General features: G+C 44.3%; 1 protein-coding gene across 1 annotated transcript in view; it reads left to right on the top strand.

Annotated features, from left to right (window-relative positions):
• The first annotated feature begins 817 nt into the window (after window positions 1–817).
• Rtl9 (retrotransposon Gag like 9) overlaps window positions 818–17,404 on the top strand; it is a 42,353-nt gene continuing 25,766 nt past the window's right edge. The window contains exon 1 of the mRNA XM_027433634.2: window positions 818–1,513. The gene's annotated coding sequence lies outside the window, so the exon portion shown is untranslated. The remainder of the gene's footprint in view (window positions 1,514–17,404) is intronic.

Below are 17,404 nucleotides of genomic sequence, written 5' to 3'. Positions count from 1 at the left end.
AAGTGGGCCTCTGAGAGGAAGTGACTGGCCCAAGGTCACATAGTTAGGAAGTGACCACACCAGCCTTGGAAGCTAGATGAGTGTGCTTCTCAAGTTCACATTCTTAACTGCTCCATTCCCCTCCTTCCCAGAAACAATGAAGATGACAAGGAGTCTTTTTCTGTGCTCTGAAGCTCTTGTCTTGGAACGAGAAGGCCATAGGTGTTTCCAAGGACCAATTGAGCCCGTTGTTAGCAGTCTCTTTTCCAGAAAACGGATGCCACCTTGAGAAGGGATGGAGTTGGGATCTGAAGCTAGGTTAATCTAGTTTAGCAGCCACAAAGGACGTACTAGAAGGGAGGAAGGGTGCATAGGGTCCAGCTGGGAGAGCTTCATAGAACCGAGCGGTTAGCTTTGATGGGTGAATAGGTGTTTGTACAGGTAGTGTTGGTACAGAATGCCTTCGGGTCAGAAGGAATGCTATGAGCCGCAGGCTTAGAGTGGACCCCCCCCCCCCCCCGCCGCCCAGCATTGTGATTGACAGGCTGCAGGTTCATCTAGCTTGTATCCAGGCTGCTACCTTTTGTGTAGAGGATACCCACAGGCTGAAGGTCATGCTTTCCTATAAAGAGCATGTACTCAACCCGGAAAGGTTTTTCAAAGGATAAGCAGTCATGCAACCGGTGAGCCATTGTACACGAGCCTCTCTCTGCTTGCTGAGAAGAGTGAGGAACACAAAGGCATTACTCAGTGTGTGATGGGGCCCCCGTGTGGTTGGGGAGACAAGATACACACCCCGGAAACAGCAGCAGCCAGCCTAGGCAGTTTGCAATCTGGACTAAATGAGTTTTCCCAACTGTCAGATTTCAAGGAGAGCTGGGAGGCGCCTAGAGGAGGAGGCTTCTCCAAGGGGGTGGGTTTGGGCTACAAGGCGTGGAAGCAGAGGAAGGCAGGCAAACTGAAGACCGGGTGGGGCTACCAGTGTGGCTAGCCTGAAGGGTGCTGGAGAGGTCTCTGTTTCCCAAACTGCTGCTATCCCCATCTATGTCTTGACTTCCAGGAGTTTGTTCCAGAAGATGGGACTGTATGGGATCAGAGACAGCCCTTGGGAGCTAGGAAACAGGGCTGGGTACCTGATCTTCCTGATCCTCCAATTTTCTACACTTAGCCTCAATTCCTGGCAGCTCCCCCAGCTGCTGAATTGTATGTGTATGTGTGAGCGGTATTTTAAATTAAGCAGCGAGTGCTTTCAGCTCATCATAAACATGCTAAAAAGCTTCAGCCACGGCCTGAGCCCACCCCCGCCCCTTACACACAGGCAGCAGCTGGGGCCACTCGACCCCACACTCTAATGCGCATTGCCTATGACTCACCAACAAAAAAAGACTGTATGTTTCAGTCTCCCTGGGTAGCTTGTTCCTAGTTCTGGTGGGAAATCTCAGTCCGAATTTGGAAGGCAAAAGTCCTGAGCCCCGCCCTACAGGCTGAGCAGTCTGCAACATATGGAGCGCCTACTATGTGCGAGGCATTGTGGGTAAGTCCATTAATCTTTCTGGGCTTTCTCAGCTTCAATATGCATGCAACCATCTTGCTTACTTTACCTCCCTGTCAGGGATCTGTATCTCACCCACACTGGTTGTTCAGTTTCTGGAACACTCCCAAAATTTTTTCCTGCCCCAGGGCCTTTGTGCATACGGCTTCTGCCTGGATTGCCTTTTGCTCTTGCTTTTAGCATGGGAGGCTTCATCCTAACCTTTGGTTCTATTTTTAATGTTACTCTGAAGATGAACTTTTTTTTTTCCTGCTACCAACAGTTAGTTATCCCTGTCCTTTCTTAGTATTCCTTTTGTGTGCAATGCTTCCTTAATCGTTACTACCTCTCTGGGTATTATGCCTGTTTATATTTTCTGTTTATGGTATGTTTCACTCATTGGAATGAAAACACCAAGAGGACAGGGGCCTTGTCTATATAGCTTAGCAATGTTCCCCCTCTCATCTAAAGTGGTGTTTGGCACATAGTAGGCCGACATAAACAAAACCATCTGGGAAATGTTTTCTCCCTAAGATTCTTGCCAGACATATGGTTGCTGAGGGAAAGATCATGGCAGATCTGTGTCATTACATAGGAAAGAAAAAAAATGGGGCTGAAAGGGAGGAGTTTGTTGAAAACAATTCTGTTTTAGAAACCGGTTCTTAAACAAAAGGAATCAAAAGCATAAAAAGCTAACTTGTTTTTATTGGGTGTTCAGTGTGTGCCAGGAACTGTTCTCCTTTCTACACAGATTATCTCATTTAATCCTCATAATAACCCAGCGACGTCACTTCTATTATTAGCCCCATTTAACAGATGAGGGAATTGAGGCTCTGAGGGGAGAAGCAAATTGCCTAAGGCCACGTAGTTATGGAGAGACAGAACCAAAAGTTGAACTCAAGGCAGCCAGAACAGTGTGTGAATTAAGTTAACCATCCCACTTGCAGCCCCCACTCTGCCACCTCTTCTTCCCGTGGTGGGGATAGCACCCGGGCCTTGTGCACACTAGGCATGCAGTGTCTGTACCCCCAAACTGCCTCTTGTCTTTGAATGTAAAGTTTTTATCTGTCTTTCCCATTGGACTTGGAGTTTCTCAAGTATAGGGACTGAGACTTCTTCCAGTGCAAGGGAGCTTGCTTCAGAATAGGTCCTGTCATTATTCGCAGATTAAATGAACTCACATGAGACTGAGTGGGTCTCTGTTGCCTCCTTTTATTCTGGCTTAAGCCTTCTGTTTATTTCCCCAGTGAAGGGTAGCACTGGGGACCAGAGTGGTCTGGTGGAAGGAGTCTCTCTGACCACAGGGTACAAGGAGCACTAGTTCTGCCTGGGCGAACCTATGTTTTAAAAGCACAGTGAAATCCAAAGGATTTCATTTTGTCGTCAGTCTAAAAAGTGGCTGGACCTGTTTAGGACTTAAACAAACTTTCAGTGTTCAAATCCTATCTCAAATCCTTTGCAGAACGAGGCAGGGTGTGGGGAGCCTGAGAGAGGGGGAGGTATAAATAAACAAATACCCACAAACCGGCTAGCTTTTTAAACAGAATCTGCTTCAATCAGTGCTGTGCCTCCTTCATGAGAACAAGTGGGAACTTTCATACTGAATGGTTTTCTTTTTTCCCCCGTCGACCAGATGAATGGCAGGAGTTTTGGCTGGGGAGGCAGGTTTCCAATCCCAGCACACAGTTAGCTGCCCTACTGTGCCCCATCCATCACGCACAAGGCCCTGCACGACCCACCCAGTCGTCATATCTGCTGCTTCGGCTCTCAGAAATAATTGGGTCATTGTTTTATTACACGAGTGAGAGGGCTGCGAGCCTGTTAGGATTATGTCACTGATATTTTTGTGAAAAGGCAATCCTGATATGTTGTTCATTGAACACAGCTGGGAATGCAACTGTGTTATTATTTGAGGTCCTCCACCAGCCCCTCAGACTTTGCTAAATTGCCCAGCCACTGTAAATGGCTCTCTGTGATGCCTGTATGTCACCTTTGCAATACCTCCTTATGCTTCAAAAGCCCAAGCAGGATGGAACTTTGTCTGTGCACTTGGACCTACTTTTATGCCCAAGAGCCCAAATTCCTGAAAGTGGCAATAGGCTTGCTTTTCATGTGCACCGGAGCCATGCACTCTAGTGGCAGGAGGCTGGAAGCCAGTGTTGTTTGTCCCCAAACTGCTGATTAGCGCCAAGGACAGTGCTGGCTAGAGAACAGACTGTTGATGAAGACTGTGGGACAAGATTCAGTAGATACGTCATACATCAAGGTTCAGCTTTGACTTCTATTGTGTGGTAGTGTCAGCAGAGCCTGGGCCTTGGTTGTAGTGGCTGTGAAACTTGAGCAGCTCTCTTCATGACTGACAGTCAAGAGTATTTGTGCTCATGGGCGAGTAGCCATGATAGTGCAACATTGTCTTCTCAACGGGGACATTATTAGTGTTAATTATGGAAGCATAAGCAGAGGCCAGGTTTGGATGATGCCATCTTTCTCCATCTTTCAATGGGAGAGAGAGACTGATGCATTAGTCTCTCTCTCCTATTGCTGTGCTAGCTGGAGTTTTAGGGCATGTGGCCATTAAGGTACTCTTCCAAGGCATCTATGGTAGGCACCTGTCCATGCCCCTTCTGGAGCCACTGTTTGCCAAACCAGCAGTGTACCCTTGCCAGGCACTTTGAGGAGTGACAGCCAGGCCTAGCTCGATAAAGCAAGTTTGCCAAAGGGATGGAATGGCTCAGATACAAATCTCCAAATCCCAGCCACCATAACTTTCAAGAGCTCAGATTCTTGAATGTTTGTTGGCAACTGGCTTCAACCGCTTTGCCTTCAAAGTGTCTTGGACTTAGTCTTGGTCCCAGTTTCTGCTTTGGATCTACCTTCTCTTCCTGGCTGTAGTTTCCCTCTCTGTAAAATGGGGGTTCTTGCTAGGATCAAATAAGAAAAACGTAGCCAGAGCTGGCATAGTGCCTGGCATCGAGTAAGTGCTCAATAAATGGTAGCTGTCATCTCCTCTGCCCTGTCCAGGCTGCTTCCGACTCTCTTCTCTGTAGTTCCAATAGTGGCCTGGATCAGGGCCTGTTAACATCGCTGACTGGCAATCTAGGTCATCTGCCCCTCAGACAAGTTGGGCGTTCCTCTCTGGCAGCCTTCTGTTGTCATTACCTGTCGCCATGTGGCACTCACTTTAACCACAGGCAGATCTCTGCCAGCTGTTGACATTAACCTATCAAATCCTGGCATAGAATAAGTTTGCAGACAGGAATTTGCATGTTGGGGCCAAATATAGGACTAGGAGGCTAAGCTATATTTACTTTCCCCTCCCCAGTTGTGAACAAATCACCCATATTCTGGTAAAAAAACAGATGTTTCACACCCATGACTACAATGCAACTTATCAGACAGTTGATTACAAAGAACACAGAGTGGTTTTTCTGTTAGAGATATAACCTCTAGGTTGCTTTTCAAATTTCTTAAAAGTGGGTAGTTTTCATTTGAAAATGACAGTCTTGTTTGCTACCAAATCGGATTTTAATTTGGAAGGTCCAGAAACACTTATATATTCTAAGGGGTTTCTGATTGCTTTAAGTTACAGGGAGTTTAGGTAGTTGAGACAATAGCTCACCTGCTCTTTGAAAATGCTCTTTAGCCACCTTGGTAAATAGCCAGTCCAACACACACACACACACACACACACACACACACACACACACGCACACACACACACACACACACACACACACACACACCACACAGAGAGAGAGAGAGAGAGAGAGAGAGAGAGAGAGAGATATGCAGACACACACACACACACACACACAGAGAGAGAGAGAGAGAGAGAGAGAGAGAGAGAGAGAGAGAGAGAGAGATATGCAGACACACACACACACACAGAAATACAGAAACACACACACTCTATCACACACACAGAGACATGCAGACACACACATGGAGAAATACAGAAACACACACACACACACACACACACACACACACACACACACACACACACACACACACACAAGACAGGGAATGCAGGAATCCTGACTGCTCTAAAGGTACTTGTTCAAACAAGAACAGGGTAGGGGGGAATCACAGAAGAGAAGAAAAGACAGATTTTTGCAGCCTGGGTTGTAAAACACCATCTCACCAGATCTTGTTCCCTATATGCTTAAAGAGGACAGAGGATGTGTGGTGACATGGTGACAGCTGACTTCCCTGCCAGGGTCAGTTGCTCAGTCTGAGAGGCTCTCTGGCCTGGGAAGGCCACAGGGCCTAGAATGCAGGGTCAGTCCAGTGAGTGTGCTACCATGGTCAGTTTTACACACGTTGGCTTGTGTTTTCTTTTCTTGTGGGTTTGGTGTTGTTTGATTTGTTTGATTCTCCTTGTTAGCAAGGAGAGTAGGGAAGGAGCAGATACAACAAGCTACTCTGTACTCTCGCTTGTGCTTGTCTTTGCAGCACTCCTTCACATTCTTGGAGACTCTCAGGTCAATTAACCGTGTGGCTATAATGGGCAAAGCAGGCTTCCTTCTACACAATTACTGTGGAATGGTTTGGCTCTTGTCAAGCTAATTTTCTGTTGTTTTTCAATATTAGCTGTTGTGTGCAAAGAAACAGGAACTTAATCGCTGAACTAGCTCTTTATATTTTTTTTTTGTTTTTTTTGGGGGGTGGTTTCGAGACGTGGTTTCACTGTGTAGCTTTGGAGCCTATCCTGGCACTCGCTCTGGAGACCAGGCTGGCCTCGAACTCACAGAGATCCACCTGCCTCTGCCTCCCGAATGCTGGGATTAAAGGCGTGTGCCACCAGCACCCGGCTATATTTATTATGATTAATTTTAATAGTATCTTTCTATGTGGTCAGTCTGATCTTGAACTTATAATTTGGTTGCCTCCTCCACTAAACGCTGAGATTATAGGTGTGTGCCGCTATATTTGACTCTGGACCCACTTTTTAAGACAGGGTTTCATGTAGGCCATGCTGACTTTAAACTCATTATGAAGCTGAGGATGACCTTGATACCCTAAGTTTGGGGATTATGGATGTATGCCACCATAGTTTACTGAACTAAATTTTATTGGGAATTATATATTCTTCTTCCAGATGTAATGCAGATGCTAAAGGTTGTCCAGAGTTTCTTTCATGCCATTTTACAGAAAATACCCATGCATTAACACATCAAATAGCTTTTCTGAGTCCCTTATTATAGGTGAGGGGTTTGTGCTAGAGTATACTTTCTGTGTTGTACCTTATGCCATCGTCACCAGAGTTGTGAGATGGGCACTATCATTATCTTAATTTTACAACGAAAAGACTGAGGCCCAGAAAGCATAATACACAGTCACACAGTTCAGAAATGGAGAGCTGAGATTCAAACCTGGGGGTTTCTGCCTCAATTACACTACATTTTCTTCATACAGTGCATTTTAGCCACCCAATAGCCCTTGAGAACAACAATCATCTGTAGGGAATCTCTCTACTGCACTGTCACTGATTCAACTCTCCCTTTCCTCTCTCTCTTCTCCCCCTTTCTTTACTTCTGCCTCTTTCCCTTTCTCTCCTGCCCTCTTTCTTTCTTTCTTTCTTTCTTTCTTTCTTTCTTTCTTTCTTTCTTTCTTTCTTCCTCCCCCTCCTGCTTCTGCTTCTCTTCTTCCCCTTCTTTCCTCCTCCTATTCTTCATCTTTCTCCTGCTCTTCTGATCTTCATTCTCCTCCATTTCTTTTTTTTCTCAGTGCTTATTTTATTCATCATTTTGTTTTCTGGAACTGGTTGGCACTTTATATACCTTGCTTCTAATTACAGAGCTCAAAGCCAAGCCTGTGTCGCTATATCTAATATTCACATTCCAGTTTTTTTCTATACTGCTTGTCATGTGACATGTAAGATGGGGGACATCCACAACTTGGGTTAAGTTACAGGCCAACATAGCTGAACGTTCTGCCAAACTAGAACTGAACACACATCAGTTGAGTAAGCTGTAGTTCTTGCTTTCAAGTGGGTCATAAGACCTTGAAGGAAGACAGACATTGGAAGCATAAATTTGAAAGTATTACATGTGTTTGATCTAAAAGCCAAGCATGACCTTGGTGATGAGTGCATATCAGGATATGTGTAAACAAGGACTGTAAAAGGTTTGAAAGAGTCACTCAGGAGGCAGAGGACAGAAAATTACTTCAAGTCTGAGGACAGCCTATTCTACACAGTGAGATGCAGGCCCAGCCAGAGCTATGGAGTGAGACACTGTCTTAAAAGAACAACAATAACAACAAAAAGCAAAAAGAAAACAACAATAAAAATTGAAATCAAAACAAACAACAAAAAGAAAACAATAACACCCTCCCCCCAAAAATCAACCAACCAACCAACCAACCAACCAAACCACTACCACACGACCCCCCTGGCATAAAGAAGTCTATGAAAGTGCCCTAGTTAGTTGCCAATGATGGAGTGTGGTGGGGGTTGCACATTAATGGTTGACCACATTCTCTCTGTTTTTTCTTTCCTTCTTCACTTCCTAGCTCCACAATTTCTCAGGCTTCTCTAGAAAGCAAAGCCACCTAGAGATAGCTTGAGCTGCCACAGGAGGGCACCAGGCCAGAAATGGCAGGCCTAGGGCAGTGGGATGCTGGGCTGAGGACATAAATAACCATGTTAATGAAAACCAGCTTTGGCCGAAAAGCCTTGTCATTTCTTAAGACATTTGGTGCCTCTTATAATGACCTAGTTACTGGAGAGAGGCCTGGCCTAGCATACACACAATTAAGAGTTGCCTTTTAGTGAGCACTTACTAACTCATCAAATCCGTACTCAGCTATATGTAAATTGCCTCCACTTTATGCGGCAGGCAGCAGGCTCAGAGAGACTCATTATTTTCCCAGGTGGGTCCAGCTAGTTGGAGGTGTAATTTGAAGCCCAAAGCCTAGATTTCCAGGGCCAGAGTTGTTAATGCCTACATGTAATGAATGTCTGTTGAGGGAAGAAACAGATGGATGAAAGGACATATGTATTAATTATCGTCACTTTAATAAACCTTTTTCCGAATGCTCTGAGTCATTCCCTAAACCATGTATACACACACACACCCACACCCACACCCCCCCACACACATACACACACACACAGAGAGAGAGAGAGAGAGAGAGAGAGAGAGAGAGAGAGAGAGAGAGAGAGAGAAAGAGAGGAGACTACATGGTCTCTACCATCAAGGAGCTCACAGAAGGAATTTTTACTGTAGCATGGCTTGTTTGTAGAAGTAATTTGAGTTTCTTGAACAGTAGTTTTTAATGATGCTATCTAACTTAACCTAAAGTCTCTCTCTCTCTCTCTCTCTCTCTCTCTCTCTCTCTCTCTCTCACTCTCTCTCTCTCTGTGTGTGTGTGGGGGGGGGTTGTGTTCCCATCAGCAAAGGGTCTCAAACGATTAAGCATTAGTTCGACCACAGCATAGCCTCTAACAAACGACACTGCAACTCCTATCACATTAGCTAACTGTTCTTCCATTTTTCATTTGTGCTTTTTGAATCCTTCCTGGTATGAAAGTTACCTGTTACCCTAATGGACAATTATCCAATCCATCACTCCTGCTGGTTTTTCTGGTTGCTGTCAGTCTACTTGTTCATGGAGGAGACTTAGAAATAGTCACGAGGATGATGCACTGGGAAATGGCTTGGTTTTATAAGTTTTCTATCCATGAAGAATGAATTCCTTTATAAGCTGTCCTTAAGTCGTGGTTATTTCATTGTTATATAAGGGCATATTTTGAATTCTTTACCTGGATGTGAAACAACTTTTTGTTGGTTTGTTTCTAGACAGGGTCTCACTATGTAGCTCTGAATGGCCTGGAACTTGCTATGCAGAGCAGTCTGGCCTCAATTCACAGATCCTCCTCCTTCTGCCTCCATAGTGCTGGGATTAAAGACACAAGACACTCACACCCAGCTCAAAAATCATTTCTTGACTTGAAATAAAAGATTTCTCTAGGCAACAACATTCCACAACTTTGTTAAAATACAAATGAATGGATGGATGGATGGATGGATAAGCATACTTAGGGGTAGAGCAGAGAAGTAGGCTTTGCACACAGGACTCGGGTGACTGATTTTCCTGTCAGGGTGACTGCCATTTGGAAGGGAATCACAAGTTGATTAAGGTTGAAGTGAAACTCATGGTGCTGAAGATAGAACACATTGCCTGTTGAAGTCTATAGGACTCTTGCTATGGATGCATGGGTAGACATGCTCTCCTTCCCTATGCCCATTCAAGCCTGCTAACACATTGCAATTTTCTTTTGGGGCTCAGGATCCAGGCTAGCCTGGATCTCAATATCTTCCTGCCTCAAACTCCAGCGCGCTTGAAGCATAGGCATTCACCCATTTACCCTTCTTTTCTCCTATTTTGCTTCCCTTTCCTTTGCCCCATTTCCTTCCTTCCTTCCTTCCTTCCTTCCTTCCTTCCTTCCTTCCTTCCTCCTTCCTTCCTTCCTTCCTTCCTTCCTTCCTTCCTTCGTTCCCTCCCTCCCTCCTTCCTTCCTTCCTTCCTTCCTTCCTTCCTTCCTTCCTTCCTTCCTTTTGTTCCTTCCTTCCTTGCTTGACAAGATCTCATGTAATTCATGCTGGCCTCAAACTTGCCAGGGAGTACCTTGAACTTCTGATTCTTCTAATTCCACTTCGCAAGTGCTGGAGTTGTAAGTGTGCACTACCATGCCCAGTTTATTCAGTGCTGGGAATTGAACCCAGGGCACTGTGTGTGATGGGTAAGTTCTCTGTGGACTGAGCCATAGCCCCAGCACAAATTCATCTTGAAAAAAAAAAAAACGTTTAAAGACATTTTATTATTTATTTATTTATATATTTATTTATATGTTTGTGTTTGTGCATTCATGCACACATATTGTGGCATGCACATGGAAGTCACAACTTGGGAAGGACAACTTGGGAACTCAATTCTCTCCTTTCATGACGTGGGTCCTGGGGGGCAGGTTGAGTTTATCAGGCTTGGAATCAGATGCCTTTACTCACTGAGGCTATCTCACCAGCGCCCATATTTAACTTGGACTCCAGTTTTGAACATGCCTTGTACAACCAGGATCATTAGTTACCTAAGGCAAAAAACAAGAGTTGTCTTTCACTGTTGCTTTCATCTTACCTCTATATTCAGCCAGTCTCTGTGCTCTGCCAAATCTGCATCCTAAGCACCCCTTGAATGGGACTCATCTTCTCCATTCTACTTTTTTCGTTCAGAGCTGGTCCTTCCCCGAGCATCTTTTACCTTGATTCTTAGAATAGCTTGCTTTCCTCTCACTTTTTAGAATCTACCTACTGATCCCCACTTCAATTCCTTCCAGACTCCCACCACATACTCCTTCCAACTTCATCTCTCCCTTTCTCCATCTTCCTCTCTCCCTTCTCCTCTCTCCTCTCTCCCCCTCCTCCTCCTCCTCCTCCTTCTCCTCCTCCTCCTCCTCTAATCCACTGAGTTCAGTTAGTGCTGCCCATATGTGCACGGTTGTAGGACCAGCCACTGGAGCATGGGCAGCATCCTTGAAGAAAGCCAGTTAATTCCTTGTCTCTTAGAAGCCACAACCTGTCAAAAACTCCTCTGCTAGGGGTGGGGCCTTCTGGGCCCCTACCAAATCTATGTTGGGGTATGGACTGGCTTGATTTTGTGCACGTATTATAAAAGCAACAATAGAAGCTGATGAGCCCTCTCACTTTCTTGCCTACCTCTGTATGCATTCTCTCCAGCAGGACCTGAGTGATCTTTCAAATACACAAATAAGTTTGTTTCTACTTAATACTTGAAAAGGGATTCCCAACATCTGAGACTAGAGGCTCTCAGAGTGAGGTCCTAGGAACAGCAGCACCAGCAATTCTGACAACTTGCCAGAGTTGGAGTTACTGCATCAGAGCTAGAGAGTGCCCACCTCCAACTTGTATTTAACAAACCCTCTAGATGATTCTGATAAGTACTCCAATTGAGAACTTGGCTCCCTGAAGCTGTGGCTGCACACTAGACGAAACTGGGAAGGTTTAAAAAAAAATCCTAATGCCTTCCCCACAGACAAATTAAATCAGAGTTCCTAGTGTAGGATCCAGTCATCAATAGTTTAGTTTAAAGCTTTCTCAGGTGATTCTAATGTGGAATGAAGGCTGGGAGCTACTGTAAGGATGGAGTCCAAACTCCTTCCTAACTTGGCAATGAGGGTCTATTCCCCTGGTCATATCTTCCCATGCTCCTACTCACTCATTCTGGAGTTTAATCGCACAGAGCCATTAAGAAAATGATGTGACAGACTTTGATGATCCCCCGTAGCAGGTTTCACTATCCTTGGGGAGTGGGTGGTGGGAGAGATATGGAAAATACGATTGTCTCTAAAATAAAAAAAAAATAAAAGAGAAAAAAATAATTCTCGTAGAGCCACGTGTATAGGCACGCATCGCTTACAGTGGCTTCCCTTTTCTTTCCTGCCTCCCTTTACCTAGCTGACACCTTCTCATTCATAGCAAATAGCGCTCGGAAAATGATTCCTTTATGGAAGATACCTCCTTGATCCATATCCTCCCTTCAACCTGGATAAGATATTGCTCCTCCACATCCCTACAGTGTTCAGATCACAGCATTTGGTATATCATCTTGTCATTCCTTGATTAGTTATCTTTCTTTATTGGCTTGAGCCAGGATGAGAGCTACACTCCTTAGCCTGCAGTATAGCATCCATTTCACGGTTGGGTTTCAGTGGTCCTTTGCATTTGTATTTGGTTATCTCTGAGGTGTTTTTATCTGCCTTGCCCATGAGGTGGGATTCTAGTCCAACTTCAAAGTACAGCAGCTTAGATGGTGCTTCTTCTCTGATTTTTGAATACTGTCTGGGTTAGGTACCCTTCCCTGAGGCTCTTAGTTTAGTTTTTTTTTGAGTTATCTGTGTGTGGTACATGCTTTTGTGTGTCATGCAGAGGCCAGAGCAGGACATCATGTACCTTATTCCACCACCCTGAAGCTTTTAGGCAGGGTTTCTCAGTGAACTAGAGCCGTGATATTTTGGCTAGGTTGCTTGACCAGTGACCTCTTGAGGCCTCCCAAGTGTTTGGGTTACAGGCATTGCACAGGGCTCATGGATGTGGCCCATCTTACACAGGAGAAAGTGAGGAGTATGGCTGGAAAGGCATATTCTCTTGGATGTCACTAGGATACTTGCTCTGCAAACAGGGAGGCATCGTAGAAAGGGAGCAGCAGAGGGTACAGTGACTCTGATTTTAGAAAGACATAACACTGGGGAGAGGAGGTGCTCAGATGGGTTGGAGAAGGAAGTGCTGAAAATTAATCAGGAAGCTATTGTGATGAAACAATAGGAGCCTGGACAGAAATAGTGGCAGAAGACATGGGGAAGAAGATAAGGATGCTCATAAACTACATTATTCATTCTTTAGATGTTTACTAAGCACCTGGTATGTGTTATAGGCATTGTGCTGGCAGCTGGGATATAGGAATGTAACCCCCACCTCAAGGCACTCACAGTTCAATGATGAGGTAGATACATACACCAACTATGATAGTCTCAATTTGCTATGGATTAGGGTAGTATTATATCTAAAGTGTTACGAGAGCCTAGAAGACACTTGGCAGCATGTCTTTGTATGTAGGATCACTTGCTTTGCAAACATGAGAACTTGAGTTCAAATCCCAAACACCCACATGAAAGCACAGGCATGGCTATGTATGCCTGTAACCAAGCATTGGAGGGACAGAGACAGGCAGACCTCAAGACATCACTGGCCAGGCAGCCTACCAAAAAACTACTTCTAGTTCATTGGGAAATCCTGTTTCCAAGCATTGAAGTTGAAGCTACTAAAAGAAGATACTGGCTATAAAATGAGAATGAGAGAGCTTCATGTTTAAAGGGAACTTAGAATTTCAACATGACGACAGATCAGTAAGCAAACTTGGGACCTTTTAGATAACAATATATTACGTGATGGCCCAGGCCCTGTGTGCCTTTTATGCTCTCAAGATACACCCACTCTGGCCTGTACTACTTTGCACTCTAACTTTCTTAGGGCTTTTTCCATTTTTTCTTTCTTTTTTTAAATCTTTTTTTTTAGATTTATTTACTTATTTATTGTGCATCAGTATTCTGCCTGCATGTATGGCTGCAGGCCAGAAGAGGGCACCACATCTCATTACAGATGGTTGTGAGCCACCATGTGGTTGCCGGGAATTGAACTCAGGACCTTTGGAAGAGCAGTCGGTGCTCTTAACCTCTGAGTCATCTCTCCAGCCCGTTGTTTTCTTTCTTAATGGCGAATGCAAAAAGGTTCTCCTCACCACAAATCTACCCCATGCTTCAAAGATGTGCTCAGCTCTCACTTCCAACCACTCAAGACCTTTGTGGTCTCTACCACACAATATGATATCAATTTACAGTTTCATATGCGTGGTCTAAAATTTCAGCTACTTTAGGGTGGGCACTCTGTTATGTACATCATTGTGTATTGTACTCATGTCTTGGTCCCATGACATGCAGAAGAAATGCCATATCTCTAATCACCAAGTCTGAAAAAATACACTAGCCACTGAAATATTGATTTGAGGAAATTATGGTTAACCATGCAACATGGAAGGAGTTAATATTCTTTATGTCCTATCTTTACTCTCTATAAAAATAAGATACTTAGAAAGATTGTATTTTGTGCTAGCATCTTCTTCCATTCAAATGTTTGTAAGGCTTTTGTTTTATAATACTCATAAAACATATTTCATTTTCCATAATTGCAATACCTGAGGTCTTTGAGGATCTCATTCTGTTTTCCTTGTTTCTGACTTCATTGTATGTTTTGTAATTTTTGATTATGAGTTCATGTTCAGCCAGACTTTACCTTGGTAATCCTGCGAAAACTGGTTTGAGGGTGTGTTTCTCCAAGGAGGATTTGTGTTTGCTTCATCTTGGAGCTTCAGGGCACTATTAATCCAGGACTGCTTTGGAGGAATTCTTTAGTCCCAAAGGCAGGGTTCATATGTTATTTGTTTATATAACTCCAATGCTTAGCTCAAGAACTTTTAGGAGCTCAGCATGTACTCGTTGATTGAACAGATGAGTGAATAGGGCACTCTACCAGTTTTTTTGGGAGACCCAATAAAAATATGACCACCAGTGTTAACAAAGGTCAGTAGATCTAGCCTGAAAATAATTGCTAACATTAAAATAATCCATTTATTTTTATTTTATGTGTATGAGTGTTTCCCTACAAACACTCTAAGTGAACTGCATGCTGCCTAGTGCCTATAGAGGCTAGAGGATGGTGTCACATCCTCAGGAACTGGAGTTCTGGATGGTTGTGAGCTATGTGGGTGCTGAGAAGCAAACCTGGGTCCTCTGTAAGAGTAGCAAGTGTTCTTAACCAATAAGTCATGCTTCTGGTCCTAGTTGCTAACACTTTTGAGTACCTATTTATATGCCATATGTAATTCTAAGTGTTTTGTTAATGACCTGATTTAATAAAAAATTAAGTTCTCTCTCTCTCTCTCTCTCTCTCTCTCTCTCTCTCTCTCTGTGTGTGTGTGTGTGTGTGTGTGTGTTTGTAAGACTGTGCATATGGGAATTAGAGGACAGTTTGTGGAATTTCTCGCCTTCCACCATATAGGTTGGTGGGCTATGACAATTGAATTCTTGTCATCAGCCCTGGCAGCAGGTGCTTTTACTTTCTGAGCCATCTTGCCAGTCCATAACCATCTAGTTTATTAATAGCTCTTATTCCGAGAGGTGGGTGCTATTGTGTTCTTCAATTTCCTGTGGAGGTGCACCTGACACAGTCAGGCTAAATATGTTATCCAAAGTGGCACAGTTAGATAATGGAAGAACTTCAGGGGCTCTAGAAGCAAACCCATTTACCACCCCATACAGGAAAAGAGTTCACCAGCAATGGCAGGCCAACAGAATGATACGTTTCAGTACTATCAAAGGAACTTCCAGAGATACATAAAAAGTCACGTGAGGCATAGGATGACACTTGTCATGGTTTTGTATTGCTAACAATAATGTTATTAACACTAAGACTAATAATGTTTGAATGTTGTCTTCCCACCAAGAAGAAAAGGAGCAGGTTGAAGGGAGGAAGCATTGAATATAGGTCTTTGCTTGACTCTATAGATTTGCTAAGTGAATGTTTGTTTTTAAGTTAAACATGAGGACTTTGAATAAGTTCCATCACACCCTGTGTATATGTAAAACTAAAATGATGAGATCCCCAGGAAGGAAGGAGGAAGAAACTTGGTTTGCTGGCTAGTTGTATGTCAACTTGAAACAAGCTAGAGTCATTTGGGAAAAGGAAACTTCCATTCAGAAAATACCCCTCACCACCACAGTGGCCTGTGGGCAAGCCTGCAGGGCATCTGATTGATTAATAATTCACGTGGTAGGGCCCAGCTTGCAGTGGACAGTGCTGCTTCTGGTCTGGTGGTCTTGGGTGCTAAAAGAAAGCAGGCTGAGTGAGCTATGGAGAGCAAGCCAGTAAGCAGCATTTCTCTGTGGCTTCTGCTTCAGCTCCCTCCTCCAGGCTCCTGCCATGAGTTTCCACTTTGACTTCCCTCAGACATAGAGTATGACATGATTGCTATAATCTGGAATAAGCCTTCCTTCCCCAAGATGCTTTTGATCATGGTGTTTTATCACAGCAATAGAAACCCCAACTAAGACACTTGGGTTCTGCCTTCAAAGGACCCAGGTTTTCAGAAAACCAAAGGCCACCGTGTTTCTTCACCACTTTTTTGTTTGGACTGCTATCCAAATTCAGGAGGGCCTGGAGGAAAGAGGGGCTTTATTTACTCTTATCCTTGCCAAAACCAGGAAAGAATTTAAATGTGGGCTCTCAGTAAACATTCTGGGTCATCAGCTCCAGCTCGCCTCTCATGGAATGAAATTCCCATATCCTCCCAATCTTGGTTTAGTACTTGCCGGGGGGGCTGCAGTGAGCTTGGAGACAGGGCTCTAAAATGCAGAGGAATGAAATTGAGGAATGAGTTGAAGTCTGATGGTGCCATGGGGAGGTGGGGGTGGCAATACTAGAATTAAAAAAAATGACAGTGGATTAGGAAGGGGCATGTTAGAGAAGAAATAATGCAATTTAGGCTGCTTCCTTTCAAGAGCTTGTCTTTGCAGAATCAATTTGCTTGGTTCCAGTTTTAGGGTCCCAATTTGGGCAGTTAACCCCAGTGTTGTGGTTAGCTTCCAATTTGACCATCCTTGTAGGTATGTGGGGCAGGGGTAAGAGGATGGTGGGAAGGTATTTGTTGTTCTAGAGTGAAGAGAGGCCCTGGTATCAGGGGTTTGCTTTATTCTTCTAGGAGATATGAAGCAGGTCTCTCTTGCCTGTGCACCTACTTTAGCAGACCAAACATCACCATTAGAAATTCATCCTGGGAGGAGGTTACTGTAGGAGACATAAACGAGGGCCATTTTGAATTTGAGGAGCACTGGGAGCATTCACACAGCTGGAGAGGCGTATGTTGGAAAGAGATTTGGGAGTTCGGAGCATGTAGGTGAGAGTTGAAAGTGCCCAAAGGGAGTATATAGAAAGAAATGCAGAAGAAAGGGCATATGCAGTTATTATGGTCTGTGGGGGTGGGAATAAACCTTGGGAGTTGTCAGGGTCTGAGGAGGGTACATGTGTTCATCCATCCATCCATTCATTCAACATTTATAAGCTTTGTGCCAGATATAGAAATGGAGAGGAAGTTGGGGATTTAAGAGGGAGAAGGATTGAGAGGGGATCCCTGGGTGGATCCAGATGAAGGAGAAGGGAGGAGCTAAGTGCCTGGGCTCCCGCTTGCCAGGAGAGCACATCTGTTAACACAAAGCTGCATGTGTATCTGAGCCAGCTCTCTCCCGCGCTCCGTCCCCTCCTT

This window comes from Cricetulus griseus, chromosome X (assembly GCF_003668045.3).
Source record: "Cricetulus griseus strain 17A/GY chromosome X, alternate assembly CriGri-PICRH-1.0, whole genome shotgun sequence".
NCBI lineage: Eukaryota > Metazoa > Chordata > Mammalia > Rodentia > Cricetidae > Cricetulus > Cricetulus griseus.
The sequence above is the reverse complement of the archived record's forward strand: the minus strand, read 5'-3'. Positions and strand labels throughout refer to the sequence as shown.